The sequence below is a fragment of the Bubalus kerabau genome, chromosome 10 (assembly GCF_029407905.1).
Source record: "Bubalus kerabau isolate K-KA32 ecotype Philippines breed swamp buffalo chromosome 10, PCC_UOA_SB_1v2, whole genome shotgun sequence".
NCBI classification, from domain to species: Eukaryota; Metazoa; Chordata; class Mammalia; order Artiodactyla; family Bovidae; genus Bubalus; species Bubalus kerabau.
Window position 1 is genome coordinate 55,719,979 of NC_073633.1, and position 10,611 is coordinate 55,730,589.

Here is a 10,611-nt window from a genome sequence, read left to right on the forward strand (position 1 = left end):
AAGGTAGTAGAAGCCAGATTCAACAGGCAGATAGTAGGACAGAGAGGTGAACCAAATTGCTGCAAAGATGAAGCCCAAGAAATAAGATTCAGAAAGTCAAACTGCCAACACCTGTAAAGCCACCCGGGGCCCAGACCCTTCCTTCCAGGTCTCCCTGGGTGGCTTTGCTCAGCTTCTCCTGCTTACTTCACAGGAACAATTAACCCACACTGCTTGAAACAATGGACTCTAGTCCTTCCACACAATGACATCATGGTACTACCGTGCACCTCCCCTTTCTAGAGGTGTTTCTATCTGAAGCATCAGGACACTCCAATCTGAGCTCCCCTTCTCTGGCTTGTGTGACATAACCACCTCCCAACTTCATTCGAGTTCTTGGCCCCACCTCCCATTTCTTGCTCCTCACGTTCACACATCATGACCTCAGGTACCACAGCACAGCAGGACGGGCCTCAGGACTTTGGGGTCACCCTTGCTGGATTTGGAGGTATCCAGAGTCTCCTCTCACACACTCCTGTGTGAAATATGTCTCCCCTGTAAGAAAGCTGAATTTGCCACCCTGTAATATGTCTCTTTGACATATTAATTGTTCTAAGCTGGTCATTTTCTGAGAAATAACATGGGAAGGGCTCTGAAAATATAGAGGACTTGCTCTTTTGTGAGAAACACCATTGTAAGGGGAATCTCCATTTTTATGGGCAACTGTCTATCTGTACCTGGAAGAAAAAGATGACCAATTATCTAGCAACTGATCAATGGAGAAGGCAATGACCTAAGTCCATATCCCTTGCCCCTGTTTACTGTGCTTTTCCTGGTCACTTCCCATAACTGACTCTCCCCACCCTCCACATCCTCCCGTGTCTTCAGCTGAAGGCGCTACTCAAGGTGAGGGTTTCAGCCATTGTGATGAGTTACTCATTTTCCCCCAGTCTCTCTCACATATCTGTTATTAAACTAAAATTTATTTATTTTTAAGTGGCAGATAATGGCTTTACAATATTGTGTTGGTTTCTGCCATGTCTTCATATTATTAAACTTTTGTTTGATTTTTCCTCTGTTAATCTCTCCAATGTCAATTCAATTCTTAGACCAGCCCGAAGAACATAGAAGGGCAGAGTAAAAGGTCTTCCTGCACCACTCTTTGGGCATCTCCTGACATAGGTCATACTGCACCTCTCCAGACTCCAAACTCAAGTTCTGAAACGTCTCGCCTCAGCTCCACAGGGACTAGGTCCCCAGGTGACCCAACAATCCTACCACTTCAGCTCCACAGACTCACAATCTCAGAACAGCAAGACAGCTCAGAGGTCATCACATCTTTTCAATTTTTGAATTCCTTCTGCCATAATGGAGGGTGACCTCCTTGAAAAGAAGCGTAGCCCCTACAGTCCCAGGGGGAACCAACCAACCACCCTTGCTGGACAGAAATGAGTCCCCCTGATATCCCATGTCATCCTTTGGATGACACGTTGTCCCTCAGTCCCCTCCTCCTCCTGAAGCAGCCTGTCCAGGGTCAAAGTGCTTACTGCCTTCTCCTGTTCTTTCTCCTCTCCTCCTGGCTCCACATCCTCAGTTTCTTTCATGCCTGCTCAGATGCCTGTTTTGAATCCCCTCATTAGCTTCATTTCTCTCTCTTTAAATATATCCTGAGCTCCAAATGCTTCTTGCACCTTGACATGCATGAAAATCACCTGGCCTCTCCCTGCCATCCCTGCTTGGGTTCCACGGTCTGGGATCTCACTTGGGATGCTTCTACTCGGAATCAGCTGGAGCTTGTTAGAAATGTAGCTCCTTGGCCTCATCCAGACTTTTTGAATCAGGATCTGCATTTTAACAAGATCCAAAGGTATATAGTATGCCATTAAGATTATGAAAAAATATATATATGCTGATAGCCATGACTGAACATTTTACTCATTGGAGAAACTGGAAAACCATCCCATGGTCCAGCAATACCGCAGACCAGTTACATCAGAGGCTGGAATCCAGGCATCAGTGATTTTAAACCTCCCCAAGTGATTATAACATGCAGCAAGGATTGATAACTCTGCTATCAAGTATGTTAAAGTGCAGACCCTCTCTTTGGAACCACTGCCAGGAAATGCCAGGATGGTATGCAGGAAATGCTCTGCAACCTTGAACTCTTCAGGTCCTGGCCGGAGGTCCCATTTGCTTAGGGCAGCCCTCCACACTCAGAGAGCAGAACCCCATGGTCCTTCCTCCCTATGTCCTTTGCCTGCCCTTTTGTCTACAGAAGAATGTTAGTCAAAAACAATTTAATCAGAGAAATGAGAAAATGCAGAAGCAAAGGAAACAGGCAAACAAGACCAAGTAATAAAATTTTATTCATTAAGCAAAATCAAGGACATTTAGTTCTTCCTCAACGGCCCTAGGTAGATAATATTCTGAGCAATATGCTTTGAGCTGTTCAGTAGACACTGAAACTCACACCAGGCAGAAGTTAACTACATGATAACCAAACTGTAGCCATGATGTAAGCTGCTACAATCTGAGAACTGGCTTCAAGGAAATGGAAACCAGTTGACTCTGGAACTAATGATTAACTGTATTTTAAAAAATCAAGATGACTCTGATCAGACCATTGCATGATCAGTTTCAAGATGACCATCAGAGCTAACTGTGCTGTTTCTGTATGTAGCTCCCTACCTCTGCCTACAACCATGAGACTCTCCTTTGATTGTCAGGGGGAAGCTAGCTGTTGGACATGAGTCTGCCATCCTCCCCATCTGCCCACCTCTGAAATAAAGCAACCCTGACTCTTAAGTACTGGCTTCTGAGGAGCAAGCAGATGGACCCAGTTTTTGTAACAACAATGCTGACTCTCCGTGAGGCAGTACAGAGAAATGATTAGGAGCACTATTCTGGAGTCAGGCAGACCTGGAATGAATCCGGAGTCCAATTTAATTAGCTGCATGATCTCAGAAAATGTACCTAATTTCTCTAGACCTCATTTCCTTGTGAGTAAAGTGGAGCCAAGACAACTACCAACTAAAGTCACTGTCAGGGTTGAATTAAATGAGAAGAGGCATGCACAGTTCTCAGCACAGCACCAGCACCCACAGGTGGCAGGCAGTGGTTCCCTGCAGTTCCTAACACTGATGCTAAAACTCCTGATGGTCTGCATGTGCAGCTGCTACAGCACAGGGACTCGAGGCATGCAGCGAGGTTTCCCTTCACAAGGAGCTCCGGTTTAACCAATTCTGGGCAGAAGAGAAATGTATCACAAGACTTGCCCAAAACTGAACACAGGAATGGAGCCAGCTGCAGGGGTCTCACTGGGAAACTTTCAGTGATATCCTGGGAAGGATTCAGTCTCAACAGCATCCATGAGCCACTCAGCTCAGGGTTCAGGTTTTCAAGCCAGTGTCTGCTCTGGTCAGCCAGGGTCCCCTGCCCCCTATGTGGTAAGCAAGGGTCCCTGTAACTTAGACTCCCAACAGGACTATCAATAGGAAGTCCATTCTCCAGAGAAATCAGCGACTGTCACCTAGAGAAGTGGAGGCTGGCCAGACAAAAGGAGATGTCCCCTTCATCCCTTAAATCTTGGATCCAAAGGCAGGACCTCACATTTATTACTATATTTTTATATTATTTTAATATTTATTTTATTAAGTTTTTTGGCTGTGGAGCATTTGGGATCTTAGTTGCCCAACCAGGGATTGAACTGATATCCCCCCATAGTGGAAGCTCAGAGTCTTAAATACTACACTATCATGGAATTCCCACTACATTTTTAAAAATATTTTTTACTTATTTATCTTTTTGCTGGGTCTTTGTTGCTGCATGGGGCTTTCTCTAGTTGCAGAGAGCAGGGATTACTCTCTAGCTGCCATTCAGGGGCTTCCCACTGTGGTGGTTTCTCTTGTTATGGAGCACAGTCTCTAGGCTCACCAGCTTCAGGACCTCCAGCATGTCGGCCCAGTAGTCGTGACTGTGGACTCCAGAGCAGGGGCTCAATGCTGGCCCCCAGAGCTAGCTGCTCTGCAGCCTGTGTAATCTTCCTGGACTAGGGATCAAACCCTTGTTCCCTGCACCAGCAGGATTCTTATTCACTGAGCCACCAAGGAAGTCACCCACTACATTTTTTAATGGAAGTATCTCTTTCTTTTTTGAGTGTTTTCTAATGACAGCTTTCCTGAGATCTAATTCACTCTTAAAGTATACAATTCAGGGGACTTCCCTGGCAGTCCAGTGGTTCCACTACAAGGGGCATGGGTTTAATCCCTCCTTGGGGGAACAAAGATGGTGCATGTTTTGTGGCACAGACAAAAAAAAGAGAATGAAATGACAATTCAGTAGCTATTAATATATTTACTGAGTGCCATCACCATCAAATTCCAGATCATTTCATCACCCCCAAAAGAAACCCCACCCCAGTAGCCATCACTCCTCATTCCTTCTTCCCCACAGCCCCTGACAACCACCACTTTATTTTCTATCTCTACAGATTTGCCTACTCAGGACACTTCATAGAGTGGAATCATAATATTTGTTTGTCCCTTTGTGTATCAAAATTTCATTCCTTTTTTATGGCCAAACAATATCCCATTGTATCGATATACCACATTTTCTTTATCCATTCATCACTGGAGGACCATTTGGGAGTTTCCACATTTTGTCTATTATTAATAGTACTGCTATGAAAATTATTGTACAGATTTTTGTACAAGAGAATGTACACTAAGCAACTGTAGAATAAATATCCACAGAAGACAGATATTAGCTAGTTTATGTCAATCTTCCTTCACCACTTCATACCCTAGCAAGTGGAAGGGACTGTATGCAAGTTTAAATAGCTATAGACCCAACTCAGCTTTTTGTTCCTGTGAGTGGCAGTCTTTGATAGCGTGTCCACCTTGGTCCAATCAGCTGTGACCAGGGGCATAAGCCATCTGGGCAAAAGACTGTGTGCAGAATGGTTTCATGTAAAGAGTTGTGGCAAAGAAGACACCCAAACTGACATTTCTAGAGTAATTCAGAGGTGACCAAGTTACAGAAGGACTCCTGAAAGTAAATTTTTGGATAATGAGTGTTTCATATATTCAGTGTTGTTAATTTGCTGATGCTTCAGATAGAAACACCACCATCCACTCTTACATTTCAATACATGTTCAGTAATAACCATTTATCCAATAATACTGATTACCTATTAATTACTTGTCCTTTTTTAGGCATTAGAATAAATTTGTATTTTAAGAGGGATTCAGGGGACTTCCCAGGTGGTTCAGTGGCTGAGACTCCCAGCTTACAATGTAGGAGGCTCAGGTTCAACCCCTGGTCAGGGAACTAGATCCCATATGCTGCAACTAAGAGTTTACATGCCACAGTTAAATATCCCTCATGTCCCAGCTGGGCTTCCCTGGTGGCTCAGATGGTAAAGGGTCTGCCTACAAAGTGGGAGACCTGGGTTTGTTCCCTAGGTTGGGAAGATCCCCTGGAGAAGGAAATGGCAACCCACTCCAGTACTCTTGCCTGGAAAATCCCATAGACTGAAGAGTCTGGTAGGCTACAGTCCATGGGGTCACAAAAATTCAGACATGATTGAGCAACTTCATTTTCACTTTCATGTCCCTACTAAGACCCAGTGTAGTCAAATAAATAAAAAAATATTTCCTTAAAAAAAATAAGAGGGATTCAGGACTAACGGGGTGGGGAGGATCACCAGAAAGGACGGACTTCTTCCTACTAAAACGTGTTTTCAATCTGAGACTAATGACTACCTGTGATGCTTTACTCGGGGGGCCAAGCACCTACAATGGGCTTCCCAGGTGGCTCAGTGGTAGAGAATTTGCCTGCAAGGAGAAGACTTGGGTTAGATCCCTGGGTTGGGAAGATCCCCTGGAGAAGGAAATGGCAACCCACTCCAGTACTCTTGCCTGGAAAATCCCATAGACTGAAGAGTCTGGTAGGCTACAGTCCATGGAGTCTCAAAGAGTCAGACACAACTTAGCAACTAAAAACAACAAAGAGTTTTCCTGTTTGTGTATAGCTCAGCAAAGTCCCCTCAAGGTCTCATGTAGAAGACCAAAGAGGGAGGGCTCAGGCCACAACCAACTAAACACAGGATCCCCACCTTCTGCAGGCCCTACCTGTGCGGCTCTTGGCCTCTCTCCCAGCCACCACCCAAGGTGGCAGAGCCAGATTCGACTGGCAGACACCAGATCCACACCAGGACAGAGAGGGGAACCAAACAGTTGGAAAGAACAAGTGTAAGAAATAAGATCCAGAAAGCCAAGCTGTCAACACCTGTGAAGCTGCCCAGAGTCCAGACCTCTCCTTCCCAGATCTCCCTGGGTGGCTTCCCTCAGCTTCTCTTGCTTACTTCACAGGAACAATGAACCCACATTGCCTGAATCAATGGACTCTAGTCCTTCCACACATTGACATCATGGTGCTACCGTGCACCTCCCCTTTCTAGAGCTGTTTCTATCTGAAGCATCAGGACACTCCAATCTGAACTCCCTTCTCTGGCTGGTATGACATAACTACCTTGCAAATTCACTCCAGTTCTTGGCATCACCTCCCATTTCTTTCTCCTCACGTTCACACAACATGCCCTAGGTACCAGAGCACAGCAGGACAGCTCTCAGGACTTTCGGGTCACCCCTGCTGGATTTGGAGGTATCCAGAATCTCCTCTTATACACTCATGCATAAAATATGTCTCTCCTGTAAGGAAGCTGAATTTGCCACCCTGTAATACATCTCTTTGACATATTAATTGTTCTAAGTTGGTCATTTTTCTGAGAATAACATGGGAAGGCCTCTGAAAAACAAATATGAGTTGCTCTTTTGTGAGAAACACCGTTGTAAGGGAAATCCCTGCTTTTTATGGGCAACTATCTGTCTGTACCTGGAAGAGAAGGATGACCAATTCTCTAGAAAGTGATCGATGGCAAAGGCAATGATCTAAATCCATATATGCCCCCATTTACTGTGCTTTTCCTGGTCACCTCCCATAACTGACATCCTCCTGTGTCTTCATCTGGAGATGCTATTTAAGGTGAGGATTTCAGCCATTTTGATGAGTTACTCAATTTTCTCCAGTCTCTCCCACATACACAAGTTACTAAACTTTTGTTTGATTTTTCTCCTGTTAATCTCTCCAATGTCAATTCAATTCTTAGACCAGACTGAAGAACATAGAAGGGCAGAGTAAAGGTCTTCCTCCCCAGCACCACTCTTTGGGCATCTCCTGACATAGGTCTGGTTTTTATCGGTTTCAACCCAAAATACTGCACCTCTCCAAACTCAAGTTCTGACACGTCTCGTCTCAGTTCCACAGGGACTGGGTCCCCAGGTGACCCAACAATCCTACCACTTCAGCTCCACAGACTCACAATCTCAGAGCAGCAAGACAGCTCAGAAGTCATCACATCTTTACAATCTTTGAATTTCTTCTGCCATAATGGAGGTTGACCTCTTTGACAAGAAGTGTAGCCCCCACAGATCCAGAGGAAACGAACCAACCAACCAACCACCACCGCTGGACAGAAACAAGTCCCCCTGACCTCTCAGGTTGTTCTTTGGATGACACGTTGTCCCTCAGTTCCCCACCTCCCCCTCCTGAAGCAGCCTCTCCAGGGTCAAAGTGCTTACCTGGCTCCTCCTGTTCTCTCTCCTCTCCTCCTGGCTCCACATCCTCCATTCCTTTCACGTCTGCTCAGATGCCTCAGTTTTGAATCCCCTCATCAGCCTCATTGCTCTCTCTTTAAATATACCCTGAGCTCCGCATGCTTCCCACTCCTTAACATACATGAAATTCACCTGGCCTCTTCCTGGTGTTCCTGCTGCGGTTCCATAGGTTTGGGTGGGGCCCAGGTGTCTAAATTACTAACAAGCTCCTGGTGAATCTGCTGCTGCTACTGCTCTCCACTCTGATTAAGAAAACTTCTACTCAGGATGGCATTTCTACTTGGAATTACCAGGCGCTTATTAGAAAACTGACTCCTGGGCCCCATCTAGATCTCCCAAAGCAGAATCTACATTTTAACAAGATCCACAAGTGTATATTATGCCCTTCAAATTTTGAGAAAACAGAAGTCAGCAACCATGCCTGCATGTTAGAATCACAGGAGAAATTGGAAAACCATCCCATGGCCCAAGAGTACTGCTGACATAGTACATCAGAGGTGGGAATCCAGGCATCAGTGGTTTTAAACCTCCCCCAGTGGTTGTAACACACAAGGATTGATAACTCTGCTATGGAGTATCTTAAAGTGCAGACTCACCCTTTGGGAAACTGCCAGGGAATGACAAAGTGTGCCCTGCAACCTTGACTCCTTGGGTCCTGGCTGGAGATTCCATTTGCTCAGGGCAGCCCTCCATACTGAGAAAGCAGGATCCCATGGTCCTTCCTCCCTATGTCCTCTGCCTGTCTTTCATTTATAGAACGTTAGTTGAAAATAAGTTAATCAGAGCAATGAGAAAATGCATAAACAAAGGAAACAGGCAAACAAGACCAAATAATAAAATTTAGTCATTAAGCAAAGTCAAGGACCTTTAGTTCTTCTTCAAGGGCCCTAGATAACATTATGAGCCATATGCTTTGAACTGTTCAGTAGATACTGGAACTCAAAGCATGCAGAAGCTAACTACATGAAAACCAAACTGTAGCCATGATGTAATTCCCAAAATCCTTCAGTTAGACTTCAGCAGAACTTACAGATTTATAGGCTGGGTTTGGAAAAGGAAGAGGAGCCAGGGATCAAATTGCTGACATTCTCTGGATCACAGAGAAGGAATTCCAGAAAAATATTCACTTGTTTCATTGACTACAGGAACTTTTTTGATGGTGTGGAACAAACTGTGGAAAATTCTTAAAGAGATGGGAAAACCAGACCACCTTACCTGCCTCCAGAGAAATGTGTATGCTGTTCAAGAAGCAACAGTCAGACTCTTACATGGGAACAACTGACTGGTTTAAAATTAGGAAAGGAGTATGATAAGCCTTTATATTGTCACATTCTTTATTTAACTTCTATGCAGAGTACATCATGCAAAATGCCAGGCTTGATGAATCACAAGCTGGAATCAAGATTGCCAGGAGAAATATCAACAACCTCAGATATGCAAATTCAGTTCAGTTCAGTTCAGTCGCTCAGTCGTGTCCAACTCTTTGTGACCCCATGAATCGCAGCACGCCAGGCCTCCCTGTCCATCACCAACTCCCGGAGTTCACTCAAACGCACGTCCATAGAGTCGGTGATGCCATCCAGCCATCTCATCCTCTGTCGTCCCCTTCTCCTCCTGCCCCCAATCCCTCCCAGCATCAGAGTCTTTTCCAATGAGTCAACTCTTCGCATGAGGTGGCCAAAGTACTGGAGTTTCAGCTTAGTATCATTTCTTCCAAAGAAATCCCAGGGCTGATCTCCTTCAGAATGGACTGGTTGAATCTCCTTGCAGTCCAAGGGACTCTCAAGAGTCTTCTCCAACACCACAGTTCAAAAGCATCAATCCTTCAGCGCTCAGCCTTCTTCACAGTCCAACTCTCACATCCATACATGACCACTGGAAAAACCATAGCCTTGACTAGATGGACCTTTGTTGGCAAAGTAATGTCTCTGCTTTTCAATATGCTCTCTAGGTTGGTCATAAGTTTTCTTCTAAGGAGTAATCATCTTTTAATCACACCACCCTAATGGCAGAAGTTGAAGAGGAACTAAAGAGCCACTTCATGAGGGTAGAAGAGGAGAGTGAAAATGTTGGCTTAAAACTCAACATTCAAAAAACTAAGATCCTGACATCTGCTCTCATCACTTCATGGCAAGTAGAAGGTGAAAAAGTGAAAGCAGAGACAGATTTTATTTTGGGAGGCTCCAAAATCAGCATGGGTGGTGGCTGTAGCCACAAAATTAAAAGATGCTTGCTCCTTGGAAGAAAAGCTATGACAAACATAACAAATGCATTAAAAAGCAGAGACATCACTTTGCCAACAAAGGTCTATATAGTCAAAGCTATGGTTTTTACAGTAGTCAGGTATGGCTGTAAGAGTTGGATCATAAAGAAGTCTGAGTGTTAAAGAATTGATGCTTTTGAACCGTGGTGCTGGAGAAGACTCTTGAGAGTCCCTTGATGGCAAGGAGATCAAATCAGTCAATCCTAGAGGAAGTCAGCTCTGAATATTCATTGGAAGCACTGATGCTGAAACTGAAGCTCCAATAATTTGGCTACCGGATGTGATAGTCTTTTCGTTGGAAAAGACCCTGATGCTGGGAAAGACTGAAGCCAAAGAAGAAGAAGATGGTAGAGGATGAGATGGTTAAATAGCATCACAGAGTATATGGACATGAATCTGAGCAAACACTAGGACATAGTTCATAACAGGGAAGCCTGGCGGGCTGCATTCCATGCAGTCACAAGAGTGGGACATGACTTAGTAACTGAACAACAACAAAAACAAAAACAAAAAGCTGCAACAATTCTGAGAACTGGCTTCAGGGAAATGGGAACAAATTGCCTCTGGAACTAATGATTAACTGTACTTTAAAAAATCAAGATGACTCTGATCAGACCATTGCATGATCAGTTTCAAGATGACTGTCAGAGCTGACTCTGCTGTTTCTGTATGTAGCCCTTTGCTCTGTCTACA

General features: G+C 44.6%; 1 protein-coding gene across 7 annotated transcripts in view; it reads right to left on the bottom strand.

The window, feature by feature from the left end:
• GCNT3 (glucosaminyl (N-acetyl) transferase 3, mucin type) overlaps positions 1–7,767 on the bottom strand; it is a 145,992-nt gene extending 138,225 nt beyond the window's left edge. For 6 of the 7 annotated variants that reach the window (XM_055537778.1, XM_055537776.1, XM_055537774.1 and 3 more), the window contains exon 1: positions 7,620–7,764. The gene's annotated coding sequence lies outside the window, so the exon portion shown is untranslated. Of the gene's footprint in view, positions 1–7,619 lie in introns of all 7 variants that reach the window. The other variant, XM_055537773.1, reaches the window with a different exon arrangement.
• Positions 7,768–10,611: the final 2,844 nt, after the last annotated feature.